The sequence below is a fragment of the Prionailurus viverrinus genome, chromosome D3 (genome assembly GCF_022837055.1).
Source record: "Prionailurus viverrinus isolate Anna chromosome D3, UM_Priviv_1.0, whole genome shotgun sequence".
Classification (NCBI taxonomy): domain Eukaryota; kingdom Metazoa; phylum Chordata; class Mammalia; order Carnivora; family Felidae; genus Prionailurus; species Prionailurus viverrinus.
Window position 1 is genome coordinate 86,124,334 of NC_062572.1, and position 12,406 is coordinate 86,136,739.

Genomic DNA, 12,406 nt, shown 5'->3' on the forward strand with positions numbered 1-12,406 from the left:
TTTCCATTTGATATTCCTTCCTGCTTTGATTTCATACTTTTTAGGCTAATTTTTTTTTATCTAATACCAAATGGAGTTGAACTTTTAAACTGATATAAAATATCCATAAAAATATAGCTTACAATTATACTCAATGCTAAAATGATAGTTATGTTCCCTTTGTTTGGGAAAACTGTGACGATCACAATCTCCTTTTCTATTTGTCATGGTACTGGAGGTCATAACCAAAATAAAAAGTCCAGAAAAAGAAATTTAAAGAGAATGCAATTTGTACTAACAGATATACTTGAATATTGCACAGAAATGAAAAACAAAGTACTGAAATATATAGCAACATAGATAAATCTCATTGATACAATATTGAGCTGGAGAAGCCAGGTACAAAGTAGAAGACTCACTATTATTTTATCAAGAGGATGTTCAATAACAAGTGATTCTGCTCTATAATAGCAGACAGAGTAGTGTATGCCTTTCAGGGGAGTATATATACTGGGAAAGCACAAAAATTAGCCTTCTGTGGTGCTGGGAATGTGCTGTATATTCACCTGTTTTTTGGTTACATGGCTGAAATTAAATGTAGAATTTCCTTCTATTAAATTCACATCGTTGTCTTTATCTACTCAAATCAGTGTTTGCATTGATGTCATAACAGCAGCAAATATTGTCAACTACTTTTCATTTTCTAGTGAAAATGGCATAGTTTCCCAAGGAAACTGGGAGGTAAGAAAATGGGGTGTGGAGGGAAAACCTCAGACATAATCAGGGGCCCTATGTCCAATTGTGACTCAGGGGTTATCATTGACAAACTATATAATATGACAACACAATTAACGCTTTACAGTGAACTTTTAAATGGCCAAATTTTTTGAAATTTTAGTTAGGTAATATAGAATCATTCATGCCCCACAATTCTGTGAGGTATCCAGGCTAAATGTTTTACAGTCACATCTAGAGATGTGCTGTATATGTATCATTTCCATACTGAGAAGTATTTATTCTCTCCCTTATGACCAAAGACTCTTATAGCTGTATAAGGTTTTCAAGTGATTGCTCTAGAGGGCAAAATGGATGGTTAACTAAGATAAAGTCCTCTTTGGGAACTAATTCCTTTGCAGCTACGTTATGATTGGAGTTTGTAGTCCTTAATATTTAGTTGTAAGCATTGTTGACCATAGAAAATAAGAAGACATAGATATTTTTCTTTCCTTCAGAACAGTTCTCGTGTGGGAAATTCAGGAGGAGGGAATTGAGATCTACTGTTGACAGACTTTCTAGCACATCTTGAATACCTAGGAGGCTTCATAAAACTACAAATAAGTAAACCATTATCATTCAAGATGATAAATCTGAGCTGAATTAAACTTCCTACCTTGGGGGCTGCCCGTTATTACTAAGGAAACCTCAGGGTTTTAAAAGTATAGACAATACACACATTAGTACAATTTTGAATAGCTTTACCAACTTAGTTTGTATAATTTATTTTCTGTTATAGAAGCATCATATATTTAGAATATCTGGATTAAATCTCATGGGCGCATTCATCTGAATTAAATGTAACCAGCAAGAAATAAGACATTCATCAGCTTGCCAGGTTTGGGTAACTGTACAGTTAGTGAGTCAGAGCCAATAAACACAGGATGGAGAATAAAACATCTATTCCCGGTCTCTTATACCAAGACATATATATTTTAGGCCTAAAGGATAGTGTAAAATGTTATCTGGCCCATCTGAGTCATAATTAGCACATCTCAGAGCTCTGACGTCTTAGTGAGCGGGCCTCACTTGGGCGCCACGAAGTGATCAGTGCTCCCTGTCTGTTGGGCACCTGTTCAGTAATTGGCCAGTCCTGCCCACGGCTCCCGACTTACTGCTGTTTTTAGAGAGCATTGTTCTAACGTGGCAAAGACATATTTTGAACTGTTTGTTTCAGCCTCAAATATGTTTTTCTTAAATCTAAAGACATACAGAAGACATCACAGAAATAAAAGCAAGTTTGATCTTTATCTGGAAATCTGAGTTCTGAATTTCCTCATAGACTTTTTAAAAGTTCATTTATTTATTTTGAGAGAGAGAGAGAGAGAGAGAGAGAAAGAGAGTGAGCCAGCATGGGGGAAGGGCAGAGAGGGAGAGAGGGACAGAGACAGAATCCCAAGCCGACTCCGCATGGTCAGTGCAGAGTCAAAGGTAGTGCTTGAACTCACACACTGCAAGATCAGGACCTGAGCCGAGATCAAGAGCTGCTCGCTTAACCAATTGGGCCACCCAGGCTCCCTTTCCTCTATGTTCTAGAAGGGATCGAATGAAAGCAGCACCTCAACTTCTATCTCAGTTCCTAGAAATGGAGAACAGTATTCCTCTCTGTCTTGTCTAGAAATAGTTTTGTGATTATTAGTGATTTTTTAAATCATTTAAACCCCACTGATATCCTCAGAAGCCTCAACTTAATTTTTCTTAGAGAGAGAGAGAATGTGTGTGCAAGTGGGGGAAAAGGGCAGACAAGAGAGAGAGAGAGAGAGAGAGAGAGAGAGAGAGAGAGAATCTTAAGGATGTTCCATGCTCAGTGCAGAGCCCGAAGTGGGGCGCATACCTTGGGATCATGATCTGAGCTGAAATCAAGAGTTGGTGGCTTAACCAGCTGAGCCACCCAGGCGCTCCCTCAGAAGGCTCCATATAGTGTTTAGGGCTTCAGCCTCCTATTGTCCTGGAGAACAAGGGTTACTGGTCAACTTGAATGAGAATATCAGTGCCCTACAACAACAAGCGTGCCCAGTGAAGCTTGAGACATGAGATCAATAAAACAAACTTCAACACACAATGAAAATCTACTTACTGTTTGTTTTATTGATCTTTGATGAAGCCACGTCGCATGTATACCCTTCAGGGTTAAACGTGTGTGCATGTGTGTGATGTGTCTCCTCGTGGGTGAAATTGGTTACCTTGTGAAGACAATTTAAAAGCACAGTAGAAAAGCCAGGGCATCCGATTGAGTGACCTTCTAAAACCTGTGTCACCACTTGTAAGTTACTTCAAATGCCTTAGTTAAAATTTCCTCAATTGTAAAATAAGGGAATAGAACTTCCTAACTCGGGGAACCTAGGTGACTCAGGCCATTGAGTGTCAGACTCATAATTTCAGGTCTGGTCAAGATCTGTGGGATCCAGCCCTGCAGTGGGCTAACTGTGGAACCTGCTTAAGACTCTCTCTTTCTCTCTCTCTCTCTCTCTCTCTCCCTCTCCTCTACCCATCTCCCGTACTCATGCTCTCTCTCTCTAAAATCATCATCAACCACAACAACAACAACAGAGACAAAAAACCTCCCTAACTCACCTTGTTGTTATGATGGCCTATGAAGATAATGTCTGGCAAGCGTTTACATTGGTGCATTAAATATGGCCATATTCGGCAACTGAATTATTGCACGAGACAGACTCACTCAACAAGATGTCATTTCTGAAAGGGAGTGGAAGCCTTTCAGAAATATTCAGCCAATCTTCATTTAAAAAGCACAGAATTTATGGCAGAATTGGTCTATGGTTCTATCATTGCTGATTCCTTATTCACTGGCTCATCAACATTAAATGTTTGTATGCAAATTCCATACTACCTACTGCCTTATTTGTATGGGCCCAGATAAGCTAGTGTTGGGAGAAGCTCATTTAAGTAAATGAGGGAAGGAGGGACCTTATTCCCTGTGTTACTTGTATCGGTCATGTCAGTGACTGATAGGTTACTGGCCACGGAGAGCTTAGTCGTAAAACATATGTTCTACCATCTTCAAGATCTGAACTGACAGATTAAAGAGATGGCATGTTTAACCCTGGCTTATGTTTTCTTATTTATTTTTTAATGTTTTTGGCTTGTGCTCTTTTAAATAAAGATGAAGAGAAACTATAAAAAAGTGTTATTTTGCTGGAACCTAAGCCTTCCGATGTACAGAACATTTTTAAACTACGGATGAGTACCACATTCTCAAATCCAGAAAATATTTTTGCAGTTGTATTTTATAAATAGCATTGGCAGAAAAATACAAATGTTAACAATTCCTAATTCAAAAATACTAGTAATATCTGCATTGATTATTTTTTTTATTTGGCCTCCATTAAAATATGGCTGAATATGATATAAACACAGACTAGCTCATGGTTTTGTCTATGAGAGGGTGAATCTGCTTTCCAGAAGTAAGTAGAAAAGAAAAGAAAATGTAAATCCAAATTCATAGATTTTTTTCCTGCAGAATGTATTAACTGATTCCATATTCTTTCATTTCCTTTCATTTCACAAACATTTACTGCCTATCCTGAGCTTGAATATTAATAATATGAGGTGAAATATATAATATAAAAATGTGAACTGCCAACATTGAAATGATTGCAGTTAAAATAATTATAATCTGTAATATACACCATATCAAATTATTGCAATATTTTACATGACACCATGCTACATAATTCTCTGCTAAAAGAGTGCAATATGTAAAACTAATATCTAGCATGAAATTACATTAATCAACTACCTCATTTTACTACTAGGTATAATACATTATTTTAAGTCTGGTAACTAAAGGAAATGTAAATCTGATGACCATTATATCAACTTTAATATTAAGTACATTTTCGGTTGTATATTCTCAAGGATATATTTTTTTTGTTCCTGAATATTAAAAAGAATAAAGGATATAGAAACTGTTAGAAGGGATCACTAGATTTTTATTTTTTCATGAAAATTATATTTAATATTTCTGTTAAAAACGAAATGGGCTATTAGTATTGTTCTTAATCTCATATATTTAGCGTCTTGAAGAAAGAAATTTTTGATGTACGTTGAAGCACAACATTGAATTCCGATTACCATTCTCGCCTTAGTCTCAGCACCGTAAATGCCACTGCCTTCTGCAAGGGTAGCTTCTAATCCTATGGGACAGTTGCCAGAATCATATCTAGTCAGAAGGACAAAAATGTCCTTGCTCTAGGGAAAGTGTATGTGTATATAAAGAGCACACCATTATTAGCACAATGACATGAAGTAAATTCGACCAAATCAATATATGTCAATTTTTTTTCTTTTCACTGTAAATTTTTGAGTGGAAAAAAACAAAAACGATTTGGTGAATAGATGTCTGATTTGGGTCTCTTAACTGATGTCAGAACTTGAGCCTGTTAGGGATTCAGAGCTTATCCAGTTTGATTCTATTGATTTATTTCTCTTTGTCGCACTGTTCTCATTTTATTGAGATCATCAGGAAGGGACAAAATTCAATTTAAATGTTCAGTTGGTCATGTATCAGAATCATATCTTTCAAATTTATTTTGTTGTCTGTTCTGCCTTCTATGTATAACCAAAACTTCAGTTATCTTTACCACTAACAATGCAGTCTATGTACTAATCTCAACACCCTGGCCCCAATCCGTTCAAAGTTTATTGGCCTCAGTAAGAAGGGAACTTGACTCTAATCTAACAGTATGTCTACAGCCATGGACAAACTAGATTTCCAGAAGAGTTTCAAACTGAAAAAATATTAAATGATTTCTGATACTTTACTGGAATATTTTCTAAATACTACCTTGTAAAAAATAGGATCCTAATTTAGCTGAGTCCAAAATTTGCCATTTGTTCTTACTATGATAATATGGATTGAATGCTCCCTGTTGGCTGATGTTTGCCTAGGAAAAATTATGAAGAGATGATGCAACTTAGGTTTTAAAAAGAGAAGGAGATTTAGCATTGGGAGCCCATGTTGCAAGCATCGCTCCTCCTAGAAAGTGTTAGACTGTTGAGGACAATGACAGTGAATAGCAGAAGCCACAGCAAATCAAATCTCTCACTTAATAGTTCAGACTTCCAGGAGCTAATGCCTGCTAGAATTGTAAAGTGTAACCAATTTGTCTGTTCTGAATAAAGCTCCCATTTGATTAAGTATTTCAGTAAAGGATAATGAAGAAGGTAATAATAATAAGTCCTTAATTGCATGATCGATGGAAATCTGAGCAATTAAGCAGAATGTAAAAGCGAGAGATCTTCATTTATAGTACAATACACACGAATCTATATATACTCTAATATACATATATATAAATTTATTACATTACAAAGTTTATGTTGATAATTGGTTTAGTATAGAACTTATGAAAATGGTTTTAGAAAAAGTAGATGTTTTTATTTAAATGTTCAATATGGTTTAACAACTTAAATGTTAAAATAAAATCACAGAAAATAAAGTATACAAGTGAAATATTATGTAAGTGAAATGCCTCAAGTAGAAACCATCCAGGAATGGAAGGCTATTCTATCAATTGTTGGTAGTTAGTTGGTCTCCTTCAGTACCACAAAAGATACACCCACCATAGACTCAGTCTCTGCCATTCACAGGTCTTCTCTTTCTTGAGTTGGCCAGGTTTCCCACAGCAGATAGTCACCCATGATACATCACACTAGGTTGTATTTAAAAGAATTCACATTGGGGCACCTGGGTGGCTCAGTCAGTTGAGCGTCCAACTTCAGCTCAGGTCATGATCTCATGGTTTGTGGGCTGGAGCCCTGCATCGGGCTCTGTGCCAACAGCTCAGAGCCTGAAGCCTGCTTCAGATTCTGTGTCTCCCTCTCTCTCTGCCCCTCCCCCTCTTGCACTCTGTCTCTCTCTCAAAAATAAATAAACATTAAAAAAATTTTTTTAAGGGCGCCTGGGTGGCGCAGTCGATTAAGCGTCCGACTTCAGCCAGGTCACGATCTCACGGTCCGTGAGTTCGAGCCCCGCGTCCAACTCTGGGCTGATGGCTCAAAGCCTGGAGCCTGTTTCCAATTCTGTCTCTCCCTCTCTCTCTGCCCCTCTCCCGTTCATGCTCTGTCTCTCTCTGTCCCAAAAATAAATAAACGTTGAAAAAAAAATTAAAAAAAAAATTTTTTTTTAAGGAATTCATATTTGTTCCCATGCCGTATCCGGGAAAATTCTTTCTCTTGACCTTACATTTCTGAGTTCAAAGGGCACAGATTCCTTTCCTCCCCAAGCCTGCACATTTTCTGTTTGAAAATAAATTACAACCATTCAGGAGAAAATCATATATGATTTAACATTATTTGAAGAATCGGTGGGAGATAGTTGATAAATGATTGGAAATATGGTTTTGAAGGACTGGTCTAGGACCGGTACATGGGGGTCGTTACCTGAATTGAAACCATTGATGTGGTGGAATTTCGTTTAGAAGACAGTGTGAAGGGAGTGTAGATAAAGAAACAAAGAGAATATAGAATGAAACCTTGAAGAGCATTATTAAATAGAGAGCAGGAAAAGTAATAGGAGCCTGCAAAGAAAAACACAAAGAAATTATAGGGGTAGGAAGATGAAGAGGATATCATTATCTGAATGATAGGGAAGCAAAAATGTAAGGGTGACTAACCTTGCCATTGACACAGAAAGGGAAGTAACATAACCACTGCTGTTCTGGAGAAAAGCCCATTAGATTTGGTATTAGATGGAGACATTAATGATGAAAACAGAAACACTTTCAGCGAAGTGACAGAAGGCAGAGGATAGACTACAGTCAGTGGAGAGGCAGAAAAGTTCTAGACCACTCCAGACTAAAAGTAAAGTGTTCTATTTTGTCTTTGTTCAGAGAACTACATTTTCAGAGGTGATTAGAGACTCAACACTGTGTCCAGAGGAGAATAATCATCATGTGGGACGACTCAAAATTCTTACATAAAAAAAGAACATAGGAGAAGAAACTGAGGCTATTTGGGTTAGAGAAACCATAACGATGGGGATGATATCTGTGAGACTTTGACGCGTGAGACAATTGAATGTATTTCCAGTGTCTCCAGAAGAAATTAATAAAGCTTTTATTCTGAAATTAAAAGACACTAAATTAAGTTTCTAAATAGGACTAAATTAAGAAGCTTATAATAAAGATGATCTTGGATATTTCTGCCAGCTTCTTATTTCAATGGGAAGGGCTGGTGCATTCCCCCCCAAAAAGCATAAGGAAAATAATACGTTTGGTGACTATGGTAAGGTGAGTTAACACCTCTATCAGCTCATGATTATCTTTGTGTGCGTGTGTGTGCATCGTGATAACATTTAAGACCTACTCTTTGAAACTTTTGAGTTTATAATATTGTATTTGTTTACTATAGTCACCATGCTGTGTGCTACATCATTTCACAAACTATATGTATATCAAATCTTGTGGTGCACCTTAAACTTGCATATGTTACGTGTCAGTTATATTTCAATAAAACTGGGAAAAAATAAAACAGAAATTTGTAACCTTATGCAGGAATACTTAAATACAAGATGCACTCTCCTGTGTAAGTCTTTGCTGTTCTGAATATTTCTGGCACTGAAAAAGTTGCCATCATAGACTAAGGAGGTTAACATTTCTCAAGTGCGGCAGCCGTGGTATAAAGGTTGCACATTAACCTGAAGATATTGCAGTGAAGTAGATACAACTTTGGTGTATAAAAGTTGTTATGCTTACTGACTTCCTGGGAATGTTTGATTTAGTATTACTGAGGGAATACTATATTGATGAACCGTGTGTATATACATCTAAATGTGTACATGCATATTGATAAGACATTTTCTCTATGTTTATTACATTTTATACCCTAATTATGTTATTACATATAACATTGTCTCCTCTCTTGGAGGAAATTATTTAGTGCCAGTTAGACAGACATATAAATTAAAGAATACATGGAGTGCAACGGGTGTTTTATTATCTGTGTGGTTACAGAGCATGCCTAAAATATATAAGTTTGATTATTTTTTTAAAGGGATGGGGGAGAGATGTGTTAATTTGGAAAGGATCAGAATGGAAGTGGTATTTGAACTGTAATGAAGATGATAGAGGAGAATTTTAACTGTTGAAACATGAGCATAAGCAAAGAGAACATTATAAAAATATGGTATGTTTAAGAAATCAAAAGCGATTTGAGGGGCGCCTGGGTGGCGCAGTCGGTTAAGCGTCCGACTTCAGCCAGGTCACGATCTCGCAGTCCGTGAGTTCGAGCCCCGCATCGGGCTCTGAGCTGATGGCTTGGAGCCTGGAGCCTGTTTCTGATTCTGTGTCTCCCTCTCTCTCTGCCCCTCCCCCGTTCATGCTCTGTCTCTCTCTGTCCCAAAAATAAATAAACGTTGAAAAAAAAAAATTAAAAAAAAAAAAGAAATCAAAAGCGATTTGGAATGTCAAAAGCAAAGGCTAAGGCAAGGACAGTATGTATAATGAGGCTGGAAAACCAGGGGGTGTCAGACTAAAATCACGGAAGTTCTGCAAGCTGGCCTTCAGAATGTGAATCTTAGAGAAATGGGAATTTTAAGAATGCATGGTTAATCACAATAAAAGGTATTAATATACAGATTCTCAATAACAGATATTGGGGAAGCAATGTCTATACCTAAAATGCACCTAAAAATAAATAAATCCCCATTTTTCCCCAAATGACTACAAGCTGTGCAAGTAAAATTCAGCAAAGTAACCTGTACCTTTCAAAATTTGTTTCAGTGGTGGGACTTACATGGCAATAGTTTTATAAGGTATTTTTTTGCTTTTGTTTTTTTGTTTTTTTTTTCTTAAGAAACCATGGATAGGGAGAAACATGTGGGACAACACCATCTGAAATTGTCCTCGTCAGTAAGCTTAAACATGACTGAATCCCCCAAATACTATATAATTCATCATGGTAAAGTAATCGTATTAATGACTCATATCTTAAGTAAAAACATGGTAAGTGTATTACACAGGTATGAACTTATAAATTGCTGCTAGATTTATGGATTATCTAAGCAGAGCAAATCCAATGTTATTAAATGTTAATGATGTCTAAGTGGATAGGGAAAATGAAAAAAAAATAATTATGAAACACTAAGCTTGGCTAACAAGATTTATTCAGCATAAAGAAATAAATTCATGTTATTTTTAGTAAACAGGAATATATTTTTCCAAACTGAAAATCAAAAGAAAAAAAAAAAGGTTTTCTCAGTGACAATCTTCTAATGTTGTTCAGTTCCTTAAATATACAAAAGAACTAGCACAGTTCATGTGATGTACAGATAGTATCAGATAATAACAATTATAACTACAAAAATCTAGAAACATTTTAATGTGTAGAATAATGTACATATATTCTACTTAACTATATACATGGCTATAGTGCAACTGAAATTATCTAAAGCAATCCTTAAATTTATTTATTTAGTCTTAAATGTTTATTGATTTTTGAGAGATAGAGAGAGAGAGAGAGAGAGAGAGAGAGAGAAAATCCCAAGCAGGTTCCACACTATTAGCACAGAGCCAGAGATCATGACCTGAACCAAAATCAAGAGTCAGATATTTAACCAACTGACCCACCCAGGCACCCCTAAACCAATCCTTAAATTTAAACAAATCATCCTATTTTGTGGCTCGCAAAAAAAACCCCAGGCAATTATTTTCATGTAATTTATTTAGAAAAAAATCATATTTTATTTTATTCAAATTATGATTTCTGAGTATGTAATTTTAGACACTATAAATGAATTATTTTATAAATAATCACTACGGATTACAGATATGAATATTGGAATGAGGAGAAAATAACCAGAGAAGAGAGTCTATGTCAAAAGAGAAAGTCAAATGACCAGCATTAAATATTATCACCCAAATACACACACACATACCCACGCACACACACACACACACACACACACACACACACACACTGATAACGTTTTCTGAAATGGTAACTGCAGAGAAACTTCTAAATGTAACTCCGACTCTTAGGAATCTGGTCCTTTTTGGTCACTGTTTAAACATATATTTCCATGCTATCTTCACTTAATTTCTGGGAAATAGTCTAACACCTATCTCTTTTTCAAGGCAAATGACTAAAATATTTGGATTAAGTATATTCCAGCCTCAAATCTATAGTGCCAACATTCATACACATAGTGTGGATTCTTGAATTAGTCTGCCTTGCTCATATGAAATTAAACTTTTGGTTCAGAGGCTCAGGAATAGGTCTGAGACTATTTTGTTAATTAAAAAGTGATGGCAACCTATCAAAGCTGCTTATTATTCCAAGTATACTTTGTAAAAAGTTTCACTGTATCTTTAAAAAACTTCTCTGAGAATTATTGTGCTTCTTTTGTTTTATTTCAACTCTATGAATGTGAATTAATCTCCATTTGTTGAGGATATTTTTTTTCCAGTTGAAATACACAAATGTGCCAATTCTTTCATGATTAATGTATGGTATTATTTATTTGTTTGTTTTGAGAGAGAGAGAGAGCATGTGCAAACTGAGAGGGACTGAGAGAGAGAGAGAGAGAGAGAGAGAGTGGCAGAGAAAGAGAGAGAGAGACAGAGAATCTTAAGCAGCCTCCAAGCTCAGCATGGAGCTCAACACGGGCCTTGATCCCATGACTCTGAGATCATGACCTGAGCCAAAATAAAGAGTTCAACTCTTAACTGACTAAGCCACCCAAGTGCCCTTAATCACATTATTTAAATAAGATATTAAATTATAGCTTCAATAATGACTTTTGTCTAAACTTCATTTATACCATTGATTGATCCTAAGGAAATTACCCACTTTCGAGAAATCTGCAAGGCATAGCATCAGTTACATATATCTACATATGTATAAGAATCTTGTTCTCAAGGTTTTGCCTCTAGAAATTTGCATTCCAATGAGCATTCACCATAAACTCATACTGTGTATGTGACAAATACGTGATGAATGATGTAAATATAAATGACTAATGTACTTTAAAAAGCAATTTTAAGTAAAATAAACTAATTTAGAATTTGAATCTAAAAATGCATAGTATTTTTAACCAAATGTTGCCTCGTTTCCAGATCTGGCAATGGCATGCTAACACAGGCTTGGTACTCAAATTATATGGAGAATAAATGAATGTGTAAATCAAAAAGCAAATACTTCTAACAAAGCTGGGCCTGCATTTTCCTGCAAAAATGTAGACAAAAATCACACGTCTTATTCAAGCCTGAGTTCCATAAACAACATAAAATGACAACTTTAATCCATGAAGCAGTGAGGAATATTACTCCAAAATATTTGCGTTCTTAATGTTTCTTTATTTTTGACATTAACATTCATTTTTTTTTCCTGGCAAAGGAAAGCCCAGAGGCTTCCATTCCTCATTGCTTCAACATATGCTGTTTTCAATTGCTGAGAAGAATATGAGTCAACAGGTATTGGAGGAAAATACAGTTTCTGTCCAGCTGTAATAAAGGCATTAGCAGGAAGGGAGGACCATGTCCAGATAAGGTGTCCCAAACCTATGTATCAGGATAAGATGAGTTCATTTAAAAAATGATCTCAATTCTTGTTGATTGAATGTCTCTGTCATAGCAATTCTTACAAACTCTCAAAAATTCAGACTTTATGATAAAGGCAAATTTGAAGCAGA